Genomic DNA, 18,445 nt, shown 5'->3' with positions numbered 1-18,445 from the left:
CCCCAAGTCCCCATGCAAGCTCTGTTTGAAGACCTCCAATTAGAGGGAAAATTCTACTTCCCTGTCTACCCAAATAGCCCATTCCACTTTTGGGGAGCTCTGTTAGTGATTGTTAGTTGTAATTTTCCTTACATTTGAGCATAAATTGACCTCTCTGCAACTCCTACCCTCTGTTGCTCCTAGTTTGTCCAACTGGGGTCAAGAAGAAAAAGTTTCATTTTCCCTTCTATATGACAAGCCTTCAAATGATTGAAGATAGCTATCTCAACCTTCCTAAGTCCTGTGTTCTGCTGGATAAACATATTCCTTCTAGAAGAAGGAATAATTGAAGTATCTGTCCTACCACTCTTAAGTCCCCTTTTCTACCAATGCTCATATCCAAGTTTAGGTTACCCATACCCTAGACTCTGTCTAAAAATGTACCATGTGATATGTGCTCTCCTCTTTTATCTTCAGTTTCCCCAGCTTGCCTTCTCTTTATCCCAAACACAGATTTCTTTACAAACAAATTATTGATGCTCTTAGGGTTTGGTTTTTGTTTAAAACATTTTGCTGCGGATATTTTCCAGTGGTCTCCTCCTTCCCTGTAGAACCTTCCCTTGTCACAGTAAAAGCCAGGGAAGCAAAGCTGTCTAACAGAGAGACGACAGCTTACTATGAACCAAACTTTGGATCTACCTAGAACAAGGGTTTGTAACCTTTTTTGTGCTATAAATCTAGGTCCATCATATTACCCACTGTACCACCTTCTTGCCTTAGAAATAAATCTTATTTCAGCAAAGTTGACATGGCTCTCTAGTTTCCTTAGCTGGTGGTGGTGGCAGCTGCAGGTGAGGATATGGTATTATTTCCATACTAAGTCTCTGAAGGCAGGTCAGGACGTAAGCCTGACTGAGGTGGGCAGTGGTTTCTCCTTGGTCTAACTTTGTGAGGAGCTGTCCTACCAAGATTACTGAATCAACTCAAGTCTGCCAAGAACTTTCTGGAGTTTTTCTCTTATTTGAGAAAGCAATTGACTGGCACTGTGACTTAATTAAATCATGTTCTCTAAATTGACTTGGCCATATAAAGTAAAAATCTGATACAACATAATTAACCAATTGGGTGGGCAATGTAGTCTAGACTGGAGGTGCTAGCATCATAAAGGGATTGCCACTGTAGTTATCTATGGTGACTAATAACTGTCATTTGTTATTTTTAACAACCTTTCCACAGCTGAACACAATCCAGAACTGAGAACTTCTGATTCAGGATCTAGAATTTTGAGAAATGAAAATCAGAAACCCGGATTCTGGTCAAGAAATTTTTTTTTTATCATAAATAATAATGTTTCTAAGTCACTCTATTTTTGATCCACATTTTTGGTCCTGAGGAAAACCAGTTGGGGAAAGAAAATCCAATTTTATGTTGCAGGTTTTTTTAAGTCATGCTCTACATACAGTCAGTTCCTAATCAATGGAAGCTCAACAGTTAGACTATGCAAAAAAAAATTAATTTGATCACCTGTACTTTTTTTGAATATTAATTTAATGAGGCCTTTGGGGAAGTGAAAAATACTTTCTGTGAGAAGGTGGAAGGAGGTAGAAGAAGAAAGGAAGGCCACAGTTGGTTTGCATTATGTCAAAAAGGTGCTTAAAGTCAGGAAAATCTGAGTTTCATTTTTTATTTCTTGCTTCATTGCTTCTAGGTATTCTTGTAATCCTTGTGGGAAAATCCATTACTGTTTTTTTCCTTTTAAGTCTCTGCTTGCAGTTGTTATAACATTAGGTTCACAAAAGTATTTATACTGGTCAAGATTTCTTCAATATACTCATCTCTCTCAATTCCTAAATTGGGACTTCATGCTAAGGTCAATCTCCACTCCTTGATACACTTTTGGGGTGGTGGTCAACTTTATGAAGTCTGGTCTTGAATCCCCTGAATTCTTGTACTGATATCTACCTCCTGGGATTAGGTTCCCCTGAGTATTTGAGGTTCAGATTTCTGTATCTTCATATCCCCTCTGGAAGAAATGTTAAGTATCTTAGAGTTCCTGGGTCTGGGCTATTCTGGTCTCATCACTGTAGTACTCTTGGTAGTTAACACTGCCTTCATATTGCCGTATATCACTCACAAGGATTTCCAAGATCCTCATCCTAGGGCTTCCTAGGTTTTCTAATGATCCTGAAGCTTTCTTAGGGGAGTTTTCTATTCTTTCTGTTTCTGGGGGAGATGGAGCTTTGCAAGTAACATGATATCCTATCTCTGGTTATTCTGACACTTGATTTTCTTGAGAAATTCTCTTTCCTATTGCCCATGGACCAGTTTTTTGTGTGGTTCTCAGGTGGAAGACATCACTTATGAATATTTCTCATAGAATTAATTGATCATTATTCAGTCTGATGCAAACTTCACCAGTATGTATGTGGCAGCTGGATGGACTGCCTGTAATTCCATCAATCTCAAACTAAATATAATTATCACTGGAGATAGATTCCACAAAATGAAGGAGTTGTTGAGTGTGTTTCTATGAAACTATGTAGTTTGAAGTCATTCATGTACATCAATTGATTAATAAGATGTTTCGGTTTGACTTTCTGTTTAATTTGAAAGTCATATTTAGTTTCATTTAGTATATATGATAGCAGATTTAAGACAAGGCTTAAAATGTTTTCTTAAAATGTATCATGCTTTATATCAATTGTTTTTGACATTGTTGCATTTTTAGCATTTTTTAATAGTCATTAGATGGTAAGCTCCTTGAGAGCAGGGCCTATGAGAGGACTTGAGAGCAGGCATCTTTTGCCTCTTTTTGTATCCCCAGTGCTTAACACAGTGTCTACCACATAGTAAGTACTTAATAAATGCTTATTGAATTGAATAGAGTTGAATTTTACTTTTCTTTGTATTCCCTGCATTTACTAAAGTGTCTATCTAGAACATAATAGGTACTTAATAAAGGTTTGTTAACTGACTTATTGTCAATTAAAAAAGGTTCAACCATATGTCAGCTTCTTTGTTAAATACTTTATAAAGATATAAAGGCAAAAAAAACCCACAAACCACCCCAGAGGTTACATTCTAATGAAGGAGACAGAAGAGATAGCAGGGAAAGTCTCACATGTCCAAGAACTTGGAAAGATCTCTTGCAGAAGGTAACCTTTGAGCTGTGTTGAAAGAAGCCAGAAGACAGTTTTCCATGTGAACATCAAACATTTTTGTTATCATTATACTGTACTTGGGTCAATTAGCTATATTTGTAATACATGAGTTAGACATGAGCTCAGAACTGAGTCAAAGACTGTGATAATCAACTTAGGCAGAATTAATGTTACAGCATTTCTAAGAGATGTGTTTAAGATCTGTAACTTCATTACTAGCAGGAATCCCTGATAAGGAAACTACATTGCTTGCACTACAGAGAGAATCACATAGTCAATGTGTCTCAGAGATCAGCAGGACTTAAACTCAGATCTTCCTGTTCTACAGTTGGATCTTTATTTGCTACACAATGACAAAAACATTATTATTCCTGATTTCAGGGAAGAGAAAACTGGATTGTAAACATAAATACACAATCACACATTCACATTAGTCTATGCAGACAAATGAACTAGACTCTCAAACTTTGTACTAAATGCCCTAAGAAATTCTATTTCTTTCTTTGTATTGGGTAATTACAAATAACAAGAACAACTAGCATTTATATAATGCTTTAAAATTTGTGAAGCATTTTGTGAATGTTATCTCATTTTATATTCACTGTAACCTTAGGGGATAAATGCTATCATCTCCATTTTATAGTTGAGGAAATTGAGGCAAGTAAGGGTTAATGACGTGACAGTATTACACAGGTAGATCTGAATTCAAGTCATCCTGATTCCAGCACTCTATCTACTGTGCCACCTTGCTACTTCTCCTAGCACTGAAAGAGACATTTGTGATTACCTAATACAACACCTTCATTTAAAAGTTGAAGAAACTGGAACCCAGAGAGGTTAAGCCCCTAGTCAAACAGGACTAAGCAGAATTTTGGCCCAACTCCTCTGAATCTGAGCTTATTCCATTGAACCATGCTACCTTATTAGTGACAGCTAAGTAACACATTGGATAGACTGCCAGGCCTATAGTCAGTAAGACTCATCTTTCTGAGTTCAAATTAGGCTTCCCACACTTGCTACCTGTGTGACTTTGGACAAGTCATGTAACCTTGTTTTCCTCAGATTCTTCATCTGTAAAATGAGCTGGAGAAGGAAAGAGCCAACCACTCCAGTATCTTTGCGTAAAACAACAACAAAAACAACAACAAGAAACAAACAAAAAAATGAAGTCACAGAGTTGGACATGACTGAAATAAATGAACCATAACAATAATACCTTATTAACTTTACTAAGAAATGTATCATGTTTCCCTATCTTGCTGACTAGCTGAAGAATAACATTTATTCAATCAGAGAAAGAATTGGAAGTTTCAATTAAAAACAAGATACCGATCCAATGTAGGATTTCTCCAAAAGTACCTGGTAAAATCACAGGATTTGGAACTGGAAAAGACCTTGGGTAACACCTAGTTCAAGCTTCTCTTTTTACAAATGAGGAAACAGAGGATTGGAGATGCCAACTTCAGAGCAAGGAAGACCTAAGTTCAAGTCTTGTCTGGGACTGTATAACCTTGGACATTCAATTCTGTTGGTCATCCTTGTATGATGTCTCATATCCACCCCCTCCTTTCTATTCCCACTACTTCCATAGTGGTTCATGCCTTCATTCACAGTTTAGCAACTTTCTAAATAGTATCTTCTAGTCTCTCCCCTTCTTCAATCCAATCTATATCCCTTCCTCTTCTTAAAATACATCTCCAAGGATATTTATCCTCTTTGAAAACTTTACTTATATGATAAAGTCCAAATGTCTTAACCTTGCATTCAAAGCATCCTCGGCCTACCTATAAAATATTTGTTATTACTTCCATATGTGAATCCCTCCTGGTCAAGTCAAATTAGTTAACTATATATTCTCCCATACCTTATATTTATTTGCTTCCAAATCCTTTTAAAAAATATTTTCTCTGGGGTAGAGCCAAAATGGCAGAGTAAAAGCAGAAACTTTCTAGAGCTCACTCCCCGCCCAAACCCAGTCAAATACATGTAAAAATGACTCTAAGCAAATGCTGTGTGATACAAAGGAGGGCAGATTGGGGAAAAGGGCAATCAAAATGCATGCTGTCTTGGGGTGGGTGGAGGGGAGAAATGGAGAGAAAATTTGGAACTCAAACGTTTTGGAAGTGAATGTTGAAAACTAAAAATAAATACATTTTTTAAAACTTCTCCTCAATGGCAGAGAGCTCACATGAGCTCTCCCAAATACTCCTCTAAATAACTCTCAATAATGACTCAAAATGAATTTTGGGGCAGCAGAACCCACAAAAGGACGGAATTAGCAAATTTCCTACCCAAAACAATTCAGAAGGTCAGAAGGTAAACTCTATTGCACCAGGGCAAGAGAGAAAGAGAGTCTAGAGCAGGCTGTGCCAACACACGCCCCACACCAGCAAACAAGCAGTACACATTTGAGGTGACTGATTCAGCAGCAGCAGCAGCAGCTTCCGGGACTCAGCCCACAGAGAGTAAAGGTGACCATGTTCCCTCACTCTCATGTGATTACAAGCTCTGGTGTGCTACTGCTTGCCTGGTCTTTTTGCTTGCAATGGTTTCAGGGCTCTGTTGCATTGCCCATACATGGCTCCAGGTCACAGTCATATTTGCAGTTCCAGGGAAAGAAGGGCAAGCAGCAACTCACCAGAGCTTCTGGCTATATAAGATTAGAGGAATATGGTCACAATTTTAGTGTACAAAAAAGTGCTTTTGATTGCTCACAGACTAGAGAAAAGGCCAGAAGAATAATAAACACACCTCTCCTTAGATAATGCTATCTTGGAAGAATTGAAAACTTACACATCCCAGAATTAGCTCTGAAAAAAAAACATGAAGCTAAGGATAGTTCTCCCTTCATCTTGGAAACAGAGGCCAACTTAAACATATAAAGATAAAAGTCAAGAAACAGACTGGAAAAAAATGAGCAACAAGAAAAAAAGAACCTGACCATAGAAAGCTACACTATGATGCAAGGAAGATCAAAACATAAACTCAGAAGACAACCAAGTCAAAACTGGTACATCCAAAGCCTCAAAGAGAAATATGAATTGGTTTCAGGTCCAAAAAAATTCCAAAAAGACCTCAAAAAAGGATTTTAAAAATCAAATAAGAGAGGTAGAGAGAAAATTGGAGAAAGAACTGAGAGTGATGCAAGATAATGATAAGAAAAGGGACAACAGCTTAGTAAAGGAGGCACAAAACATGCTGAAGAAAATAATACCTCAAAAAAAAAAACCAGAATAGCCCAAATGATAACAGACAAACAAAAATCCACCAATGAGAAGAACTCTTTAGAAAGCAGAATTGGCCAATGGAAAAAAAGTACAAAAATTCAGTGAAGAAAACAACTCCTTAAATAGTAGAATTGGCCAAATGGAAAAGGAGGTATAAAAATTCACTGAAGAAAATAATTCCTTAAAAATTAGAATTGTTTAAGTGGAATCTAATGACTCCATAAGACATCAAGAAACAATAAAATAAAATAAAAAGAATGGAAAAATATAAGAAAATGTGAACTATCTCATTGGGAAAACAACTGATCTGGAAAATAGATTAATGAGAAATAATTAGGGAATTAATAGACTACTTGAAAGCCATGACAAAAAAAGAACCTATATTTCAAGAAAGTATCATGGAAAACTGCCCTGATATTCTAGAACCAGAGAATAAAATAGAAATTGAAAGACTCTACTCATCATCTCCAGAAAAACATCAAAAACAAGAACTCCCAGGAATAATGTAACCAAATTCCAGAGCTTCCAAGTCAAGGAGAAAATATTGCAAGAAGTCAGAAAGAAACAATTCAAATACTGTGAAGTCACAGTCAGAATAATACAAGATTTAGGAGTATCTACATTAAAGGATCTAAGTGCCTGGAATATTCCCAAGGGCAAAGGAGCTAGGATGACAACCAAAAATCATCTCCTCAGCAAAAGTGAGTATAATCCTTTAGGAGAAAAATGGAAATTCCATGAAATAGAGAATTTTCAAGCATTCCTGATGATAAGACCAAAGCTAAATAGAAAATTAGCTTTCAAATATGAGACTAAAGGGAAGCACAAAAAAGGGAAACAGGAAATAGAAATCAAAAGGGATCATGGGAAATATTTCTGCATGGGAAGATGATGCTTGTAACTCCTAAAAACTTTCTCATTATTAGGGCAGTTAGGAGTGTACATAAACAGAAGGCAGATGTGAGTTGAATAATAAAATTAAGAGGTGAGAGAGAAATGCACTGGGAGAAAGGGAAAGAGGGATACAATGGGATAAATTATTTCTCATGAAAAAGATAGAAAAGAGCTTTTAAAATAGAGGATGATGAGGGAGAGGTAGTGAATAACACTTGAGCCTTACTCTCATGAGAATTGTCTCAAAGAGGGGATAATATACTCATTCAGCTGGGTATAGAAATCCATCTTACCCTACAAGAGAGTAGGTGGGGAAGGGGAGAAGAGAAGGGGGTTGTTGATAGAAGAAAAGGCAGATTGAGGAAGATGGTAGCCAGAAGCAAAACACCTTTGAGGACGGACAAAGTGAAAAGAGAAAGAGAAAGTAGAAATAAAAGGAGGGGAAATAAGATGGAGGGAAATACACAGTCATCATAACTGTAAAAAAGTTTTATTGCAAGTTTCTCTGATAAAGGATTCATTTCTTAGAGAGAGAGAACTGAGTCAAATTTATAAGAGCTATCCTCCTATTGATAAATGGCTAAAGCATTTGAATAGGTAGTTTTCATATGAAGTTTTCAAAGCTATCTACAGTTATGTGAAAAAAATGCTCTAAATAACCATTTATTAGAGACATGTGAGTTAAAATAACTCTGAGCTACCATCCCAAACCTATCAAGTTGGTTGATTAGACAGAAAAGGAAAATGACAAATGTTAGAGGGGATGTGGGGAAAATTGAAGCATTAATACTCTGCTGTTGGAGTTGTGAACTGATTCAACCATTTTGGAAAACAATTTGGGACTATGCCCAAAGGGATATAAAATCAAGCATATGCTTCGACCTAGCAATACCACTACTAGGTCTGTATCCTAAAAAGATTAAAAAACAAACAGAAAAAGGACCCATATGTACAAAAATATCTATAACAACTTTTCTTGTGGTGACAAAGAATTGAAAATTGGGGGAATACTCATCAACTGGGGAAAGGTTGAACAAGTTGTAGTCTATGATTGTGATGATACTATTGTGCTATAAGAATTGACAAGCAGAGTGCTCTCAGAAAAACCTGGGGAGATTTACATTATAAACTGATGCAAAGTGAAATGAACAACTCAGGAGAACACTAAGCACAGTAACAATATTGTATTTATAATCAGCTGTGAATGACTTAACTATTCTCACCAATATAATGATCTAAGACAATTCTGAAGAACTTGTGATGAAAAACACCATCCATCTCCAGAGAAAGAAATGATGGGGTCTGAATGCAGATTGAAGCATGCTTTTTCTTAACTTAATTTTTCTTGGGGTTTTTTGTTTGCATTTTTTTCACGTATAATTAATATGGAAATATATTTTGCATGACTGTACATGTACAACTGTTGGGGGTGTAAGCTCAGTTCCATGTGGACAGTCTCGGACGGGTAAAGGTGAGAACTTCTAAAACCTTAGAGTTCTCATGAGGCCCCCCAGGAAACAGCAGGGAATTGAGGAGTGAGATCTCGTGTATTTCCGCCTCTTCCCGTGAGAACGTGATGGGAGAGAGCATCCCCACCCTCGAGACTGGCCCGGATCTGGGCACACCTATTGTTATCTAACAGGCACGGTATTGAGGTGCAAACGATACGGCAGGAGAGCTTAAGTAGGGTCAGGAAAGCCCGAAGGCTCTCTTAGCGCTGAGGGGCCCTTACAGGACAGAAGGCCCCTTTTCCTCTCTTCGCTCTTCCCTCCCCCCTCTCTCCCCACTTCCGTTTCCAATCTCTTACTGTAAGATCTTTGCCTCCTTGGGAGATTTCTCTGTCTCTCCTAAGGAAGAATTCCCCCTGCACATGTAACCAAGACCCTGAATAAAGCCTAACCCTCGTTCGACTCCGGAAAGTCTCTTCTCTCATACGTTTATCTGGTTTGGCCAGCCGAAGACCTGCGATAGGTAAGGTAAGACTCGGGTAGCCCTCAGGCCTCTAGGCCTGGCATACAACCTATATCAAATTGCTTGCCTTTGCAATGAAGGGGGTGAAGAAGAGGAGAGGGAAAGAATTTGAAACTCAAAATGTTTTTTAAATCGAATGTTAAAATTGTTTTTACGTGTCATTGAGGGGGATAAAAGATTAAATGAATAGATTTTTAAAATTTTCTCTTTTTACTATGAACTTGATAATCATCAACAAAGATGTCAATGTACCAAAAACATGGCATACCACATGAAATGGTAACCTTCTCTTATAGACAGCTTTTTTATTTTTTTAAATTTATTTATTAATTTATTTTTAGTTTTCAACATTTTCTCCCAAAAATTTTGAGTTCCAAATTTTCTCCCCTCCACCCACCCCAACACAGCATGAATTCTGATTACCCCCTCCCCCAATCTGCCCTCACTTCTATAACACCCCTCCCTTCTCTTATCCCTTTCCCCTCTATTTTCTGGTCATTCAAAATAAATTTCTATACCCCATTGCCTGTATGTCTTATTTCCCAGTTGCATGTAAATACATTTTAAAATATTTGATTTTAAAACTTTGAGTTCCAACTTCTCTCCCTTCCTCCCTCTCTACCCTCCCCCATTGAGAAGGCAAGCAATTTGATATAGGTTATACATGTGTTGTCATGCAAAGCACTTCTGTAACAGTCATATTGTGAAAGACTAACTATATTTTTCTTCCATCCTATCCTGTCCCCCAATTATTCTATTCTCTCTTTTGACCCTGTCCCTCCTCAAAAGTGTTTACTTCTAATTACCCTCTCCTCCTTTTTGCTGTCCCTTCTATCATCCATCCTATCCCTCAATTATCCCCTCCCTCCCTACTTTCCTGTAATGTAAGATAGATTTTTATACCAAATTGAGTATGCATGCTATCCCTTCCCTAAGCCAAATGTCATGAGAGTGAGCTTCACTCTTTCCTGATGATCTCCCCCTTCTTCCTCTCCACTGAAAAAGCTTTTTCTTGCCTCTTTTATGTGAGAGATAATTTACCCTATTCTATTTCTCCCTTTCTCATTTTTCTGATATATTCCTCTCTTGCCCCTTAATTTTATTTTTTAGATATCATCCCTTCATATTCAACTCACCCTGTGCCCTCTGTCTACATATATATATATAAAATCCCTCCAACTACATTTATAGTGAGAAAAGTCTCAAGATTTACAAATATTGTCTTTCCATGTAGGAATGTAAACAGTTCAACTTTAGTAAGTCCTTTATGATTTCTCTTTCCTGTTTACCTTTTCATGCTTCTCTTGATTCTTGCATTTGAAAGCCAGATTTTCTATTCAGCTCTGGTCTTTTCATCAAAAATGCTTGAGGGTCCTCTATTTTATTGAATAACTATTTTTCCCCAGAAGTATTATACTCAGTTTAACTGGGTAGGTGATTCTTGGTTTTGATCCTAGCTCCTTTGACCTCTGAAATATCATATTCCAACCCCACTAATCCCTTAATGTAAAAACTGCTAGAACTTGTATTATCGTGATTGTGTTTCCACAATACTTGAACTGTTTCTTTCTAACTGCTTGAAGCATTTTTTCCTTGAACTGGGAGCTCTGGAGTTTGGCTATAATATTCCTAGTTTTCCTTTGGGGATCATTTTTAGGAGGAAATCAGTGGATTCTTTCAATATCCATTTTACTCTCTGATTCTAGAATATCAGGGATTTTTTCCTTGACAATTTCATGAAAGATGATGTCTAGGCTCTTTTTTTGGTCATGGCTTTCAAGTAGTCCCATAATTTTTAGATTGTCTCTCCTGAATCTATTTTCCAGGTCAGTTGCTTTTCCAATGGGACACTTCATGCTGTCTGCTATTTTTTTCATTCTTTCAGTTTTGTTTTATAATTTCTTGATTTTTATAAAGTCATTAGCTTCCATATGCTCCATTCTAATTTTTAAGGAATTATTTTCTCCAGTGAGATTTTGGACTTCCTTTTCCATTTGGCCAGTTAGGCTTTTAAAGGCATTCTTCTCCTCATTGGCTTTCTGGACTTCTTTTGCCATTTGAGCTAGTATATTTTTTAAGGTTTTATTTTTTTCAGCATTTTTTGGGTCCCCATTAGCAAGCAGTTGACTCATTTTTCATGATTTTCTTGCATCAATCTCATTTTTCTTTCCAATTTTTTTCCATTTCATATAGGAATTTTAATTGACATAATAATGAGGCAAATTTTTATAGTGAAAAGAGTGCTGAAGGACTTGACTTTGAATCCAGGATCTATTAACTATTGTTCACATCACCTTGGAGAAGTCATTTCTTTGGCTTCAATTTCCTCATCAGTGAAAAGTTAGGTTGTTGGATTGAATTGACATCATCTAGAGTTGAATGCATGTACATACACCCAAAGAGTTGGTTGTAGAGAAGGAAACAGGCTGATCATGAAAGTAGAAATGGGGTATTAAGTCAGTAAGGGAATGATCATAAGCAGAATAATTTTCTAATTAACAGAGTGAATCTAAAAGGGGGAGGAGAATTAAAAGAGAAAAATGTGAAAAACAAAGTATTCTTTGTGAAGGGGAGAATAAGGGAAAAGAAAAGACAGGAAAATATATGAGGGTATGATAGATGCAAATGTAGAAATAACATTCATAACCATGAAAGTGAATAGGTTGAACCTACCAATAATACAGAAAATGATAGCATAACGGATTAGAAAGCAGAATTCAACAGTACATTGTCTACAAGGAATACATCTGAAATACAAAAATCAGATACATGACAGATGTAAAAGATCATATGAGTATATCCTGGCTTTCCATCCAAGTCTGGTGAGGTTTGTATGCTATTCCATATGTGATTTGATTGGTAGAAATATGGTATGGACTAATTGCGAGAAGTTTGTCCATTAGTCTATTAATTCTTTGATATTTTTTTTGTTCAGTCATTTTAGTCATGTCTGATTCTTAATGAATCCTTTGGGGGTTTTCATGACAAAGATACTGGAATGGTTTCTTATTTCCTTCTTTAACTCATTTTACAGATGAGGAAAATGAGGCCAACAGAATTGGGTGACTTTGGTAGAAAGAATGCTAATACGATGCTACAAAGCAGCATGAAGGTAGAACTTGTTCCAAAATTTCTTTTTTTATTATTTAAATTTGTTTATTTAAGTTTTCAACATTCATTTCCACAAAATTTTGGGTTCCAAATTTTCTACCCACTTTTCCTCTCCCCCAACCCCTAAATGCCAAGCATTCTAATTACCCCTATCACCCATCTGCTCTCCTTTCTAACATTCCTCCCTTCCCTTATCCCCATCTTCTCTTTTGTCCCGTAGAGCAAGATCAATTTCTATACCCCATTACCACTATTTTTCATTTCCTAGTTGTATGCAAAAACAATACTCAACAGTTGTTCCTAAAACTTTGAGTTCCAACTTCTCTTCCTTCCTCCCTCCCCACCCATCCCCACTGGGAAGGCAAGCAATTCAATATAGGCCATATCTGTGTAGTTTTGCAAATGACTTCCATAATAGACATGTTGTGTAAGACTAACTATATTTCCCTCCATCCTATCCTGCCCCCCATTGCTTCTGCTCTCTCCTTTGACCTTGTCCCTCCCCAAGAGTGTTGACTTCTAATTGCTCCCTCCTCCCATTGCCCTTCCTTTCATCATCCTCCCCACCCTACTTGTCCCCTTCTCACCCACTTTCCTGTATTGTAAGATAGGTTTTCATACCAAAATGAGTGTGCATTTTATTCCTTCCTTTAGTCGAATGTGATGAGAGTAAGCGTCATGTTTTTTCTCTTACCTCCCCACTTTGTCCCTCCACTGAAAAGTCTTTTACTTGCCTCTTTTATGAGAGATAATTTGCCCCATTCCACTTCTCCCTTTCTTCTCCCAATATATTTCTCTCTCACCCCTTAATTTCATTTTTTAAGATATGATCCTATCCTATTCAGCTCACCCTATGTTCTCTGTCTCCCTCTTTCTATGTGTGTGTGTGTGTGTGTGTGTGTGTGTGTGTGTGTGTGTGTGTGTGTATTCCCACCAACTATCCAGATACTGAAAAAAGTTTCAAGAGTTACAAATATTGTCTTTCCATGTAGGAATGTAAACAGTTCAACTTTAGTAAGTCCCTTATGACTTCTCTTTGCTGTTTACCTTTTCATGCTTCTCTTGATTCTTGTGTTTGAAAGTCAAATTTTCTTTTCAGCTCTGGTCTTTTCATCAAGAATGCTTCAAAGTCCTCTGTTTCACTGAAATACCATTTTTTCCCCTGAAGTATTATACTCAGTTTTGCTGGGTAGGTGATTCTTGGTTTTAGTCCTAGTTCCTTTGATTTCTGGAATATCATATTCCACATCCTTCAATCATTTAAGTTGAAGCTGCTATATTTTGTGTTATCTTGATTTCATTTCCACAGTATTTGAATTGTTTCTTTCTATCTGCTTGCAATGTTTTCTCCTTGATCTGGGAACTCTGGAATTTGGCCACAGTGTTTCGAGGAGTTTCTTTTTTTGGATCTCTTTCAGGAAGTGATCTGTGGATTCCTTGAATACTTATTTTACCCTCTGGTTCTAGAATCTCAGGGTAATTTTCCTTGATAATTTCATGAAAGATGATGTCTAGGCTCTTTTTTTGATCATGGCTTTCATGTAGGCCCATAATTTTTAAATTGTCTCTCCTGGATCTATTCTCCAGGTCAGCTGTTTTTCCAATGAGATATTTCACATTATCTTCCATTTTTTTCATTCTTTTGGCTTTGTTTTGTGATTTCTTGGTTTCTCATAAAGTTATTAGCCTCCATCTGTTCCATTCTCATTTTGAAAGAACTATTTTCTTTTTTTTTTTTTTTTTTTTTAGAGTTCCCATATTTTTATTGTCAAAACTGGCATACTTTTGAAAGAATTTAAAATCTTTTCCAATACCATTTAATGAAAAAGCTCTAGATCATCTTATGTAAGCCCATTTAACAGCCACGACTGATTTCCTGTTTTTCATGAAAATGCCATAGCACATGATTAGATATTTCCAATATTCACTTCTACAGCAGGTATACGACAAAATTCAAAGACTGTATTTTCCCTCCCATTTAAATTAAAAACAAGACTATTGTAAAGCTGCAATAGTTACATACTGTAGTGGTATCTAATCACATGCTTTACATAGTTCTTGTGAAAATATAATTGATTCCCACTAGTCCCTGATGCAAGGCACTTGTGAGCACCTGCAGGAAAATGTCCATGTAAACGGTAATACAGTACATCATTTTAAATAACAAAGAACAAAGATTTTTCACACAGTTTGACCTAAACATACAGGGAAAAAGGCGAGTTTCCACCACAGCCCACAGTAACAAAAGCAGAACTGGATCACAAGATAGATTTTTAAACAGCTATTACAAAGAGAGGGTGAACTATTTTCTTCAGTGAGCTTTTGAACCTCCTTTTCCATTTGGCTCATTCTGCTTTTTAAAGCATTCTTCTCCTCATTGGCTTTTTGAACCTCTTCTGACAATTGAGTTAGCCTATTTTTCAAGGTGTCTTTTTCTTCAGCATTTTTTGGGGGTCTTCTTTAGCAAGGTGTTGACCTATTTTTCATGCTTTTCTTGAGTCTCTTTCACTTCTCTTCCCAGTTTTTCCTCCACCTCTCTTACTTGATTTTCAACATCCTTTTTGAGCTCTTCCATGGCCTAAGACCATTGAATATTTATTTTGAATGTTTGAGATACAGAAGCCTTGACTTTCATGTCTTTCCCTGATGGTAAGCATTGTTCTTCCTCATCTGAAAGGATGGGAGGAGATATCTGTTCACCAAGAAAGTAGACTTCTATAATCTTACTTAAAGTTTGTAAAATAATTTACAAAAAAAAATTTTAGATCCTCACAACAACCCTATGAGGGAGGTGCTGCTATTACCCTGATTGGAGGCAGACAGGAATTAAGTGACTTGCTCATGACCACACAGTTAGGAAGGAATATATGAACTCAGGTCTTCCTAACTCCAGGTCCATCTCTCTATCCACTTAGCCTCATAGATGCCTTGAGAAACTCAAAGGACTTTGCGCTTTTTCCATCACTCCTTGGGTCGCAAGGCTTTGAGTACTCTCTGAACCTTCCCACTCTATTCTGTGTGCCAGTCTGGTTTTTTGCAAACTTATTACAGGCTTTCTTTGGTGTTACTTATCTTCATGAAGGATCCATGCCAGGGTGTTTTTTTTTTCTGGTGTACTCCTCTTCTACAGGCATGTGTTGACAAGCTTAAGAATCTGACATGTGTTGGGTAGTGATCTCCTATAGGAACAATACACTTTGTGCTAATGCTTGCAACCAGTTTTCCTTCCCTACAGAAACTCTTTCTGTTGTTCTCATAAAATGCACTGCGTAGCTGTAAATTTAATATGAAAATCTAATTAGCAATGGGAGAGAGATGCCAAATATCCAAACTTGATTTTCAAGATCTTTCCAAGAACTTCCTGGTTGAGATTTTTTTTTTTTTAAAGTTTGGAGCAAAGTTTCTCCAGAGAGAGGGGAATTTAAGACAGGTAGAATACCCCACTGTTCTCATGCAATATGCAGAGAATACTCTGAGAGATAGCATAACAAACAGGTTAGGGGGTAGCTTGAGGAAAATCAAGATGAGACCCTTCTCTAAACTCTAAAACTAACTTTGTGACCCTTAGCAAATCACATAACTTCTCAGCTACAATTTAATCATCTATAAAATTGGGATAATAACAGGTCCAGTACCTCCCTCACAGAAGTCATAGCAAGGTTCAAATGAAATAATATATGTAAAGTAGTTTGCAAACTCTTAAATGTTATGTAAATGCTAGTCATTGTGATTATATATATACAGATTGTTGTGGGAGAAAGAGCACAAGACTGGAAGTCAGAAGACTGTTTCTAATCCAAGATTCACCATTTATGAACTTTATGAACTTAGACTGTTAGATGAAATAGTGGATAGAGCATGGAATCAGGAAGACTTGAGTTCCAATCCTAACTCAGAAACTTACTAGCTAGGGCATTTATCCTCTTTTTGCCTCAGTTTTCTTATCCATAAAATGGACATAATAATAGCATCTACCCCCAGGACTGTTGTGAGGATCAAATGAGACAGTATTTGTCTAGTACTTTGGAAATCTGAAAGTGTTATATAAATTCTATTGTTATTCTTTCAGGTCTGAAGTGAGAGGGAGTCATGGCATCTGGCAGATTATAGAAAGAGTTGGCCTTGAAAGCAGGATGAACTGGGGTTCAAATTCCACCTCTAACATATATCCGCTGTGTGACCCTGGGTCAGGCAACATATATATAACTTCAGTTGTCTGGGCAGCTCTCTAAGGTTGTAATTGCTGATCTGCTTTGGTAAAAGAGTTTCCTCCTGCAAGAGTTCTGTACATCAGGGAAATCACAGATCTTGACCCTATAGCTCATGCTTACGTAATAACCTAGAACAACAAATGCCTCCAATGCTGGCATAGTAATCATAATCTCAATCATTTATTACATCACACTTTAATCTTGCAAATGTTGCTGCCATACATCATGTCTACATTGTTTTATCTGGACTTCACAAGAACTTAGAAGGGAAGGGCTTTAGACATTTTTGTCCCTGTTTTACAGATATTGAAAAAGAGTTTTAGAAAAGTAAAGGGACTTACCCAAGTCAAATGTGATAGGTAGCTACGGAAATGTGAATATTTATTGAAAAAATAATTTAACCCAGGAGGCTACTGTTCAGTATACCGGGACAAGCATCATTTCTTATTCATGGTTCATATCTAGTGAGTTAATATATTTAAAGCACTGTGGAAACCTTAAAGTAATATATAAATGCTAGTGAAGATGATCATATTGATCATGATATTGATGATCATGATGATGTAGATGCAGGAATATTAATTCTTTCAAGAAAAAATACTTAAATTATTTCCTCTCATTCAATATTTTAATCTTCCTGGTCCTCTTCCATCTTTCCAGTCTTCTTATATTTTATTCCCTTCCACCTACTATGTGATGCAGTGACATTGGCTTCCTGACTTTTTCACCCACAAGACACCTCAGATCCTAACTCTAGAATTTTCCCTGGCTCTTGGAATTCTCTCCTTTCTTGTCCCCATCTCTTGGTCTCCCTGGCTTTATTCAAGTTCTCAATAAAATCTTGCCTTCTGCTACAAGACTTTCCCAAACCCCCTTAATTCTAGTGCAATTCCTCTGTTAATTATTTCCAATGTATCTAGTCTATATCAAGTTTGGACATAATATTGCATCCTCTATTAGACTAGAACTCCTTGAGAGCAGGGGCTGTCTGTCATTTGCTTTCTTTCATATCCTCTCCACTTAGCATAATACCTAATATATAACAAGCACTAAATCAATGCTTGGTGACTTCAATGTTCAACCCATCTCCTTTGTGAAACCTTTTTGCTCACCCCAAATAGTTAATATTCTCTCCATTGTCAAATTCCTTCCATCTACTTTACTGTACTTTACTATATATTTACTTTATTTTACTCTATTTACTTTATTTCTTTTACTTTAATTATTTTTACTAAATTTATATATAATACTTGTCTTTTCGTATGTATATGTATATGTGTGTATAAAATATGCTTATATTTGTGTTCCTCTTATATTCCCCCCTAAGTCAAATGTCCTTGAGGAAAGGTAACGATTGGCTATTCATCTTGGTATTTCCAATGTCTGACATGGTGCCTTGCACCTAGATTGTGCTTAATAAAGGTTCGTTGAATGGAAGATGAATGTGAACAAAGTATACACAATTCCACCATCTCAGAACCTCAGAGCTGGAAGAGATGGTAGGACTTAAGGAATCACCTATACCAACACTGGGTCTTTGAGTCTCATGTGCTGTGTGGTATGCGGTTTTGCTACTGTGAGGTTAACAAAATCCAGCACCTCAGTGATGATGGATGAGCTAAAAGGCAAAAGAAAATCTTTTATAACTTCGTGTGCTCAGTAGATTAAAAAATCTCTAAATGACATAAACCTTTCTATTTAACAGCTCCTCTCCCAAACATTTTAATCATCACCATCTTTAGGCAAAATGTCAATAAGTTCTCATTCTCTGAGGAAAAAAATCTTCTAGAGAGAAAAATACAGGCACTTCCTAAGTTAGGTATTTATGACTCTTATGAATCCTGTGTACATAATAGCTCTGAAGCACTATGAGTTATTCATTTAAAAAACA

The sequence above is a fragment of the Notamacropus eugenii genome, chromosome 2 (assembly GCF_028372415.1).
Source record: "Notamacropus eugenii isolate mMacEug1 chromosome 2, mMacEug1.pri_v2, whole genome shotgun sequence".
Taxonomy (NCBI): domain Eukaryota; kingdom Metazoa; phylum Chordata; class Mammalia; order Diprotodontia; family Macropodidae; genus Notamacropus; species Notamacropus eugenii.
Note: the sequence above shows the minus strand (reverse complement) of the source record.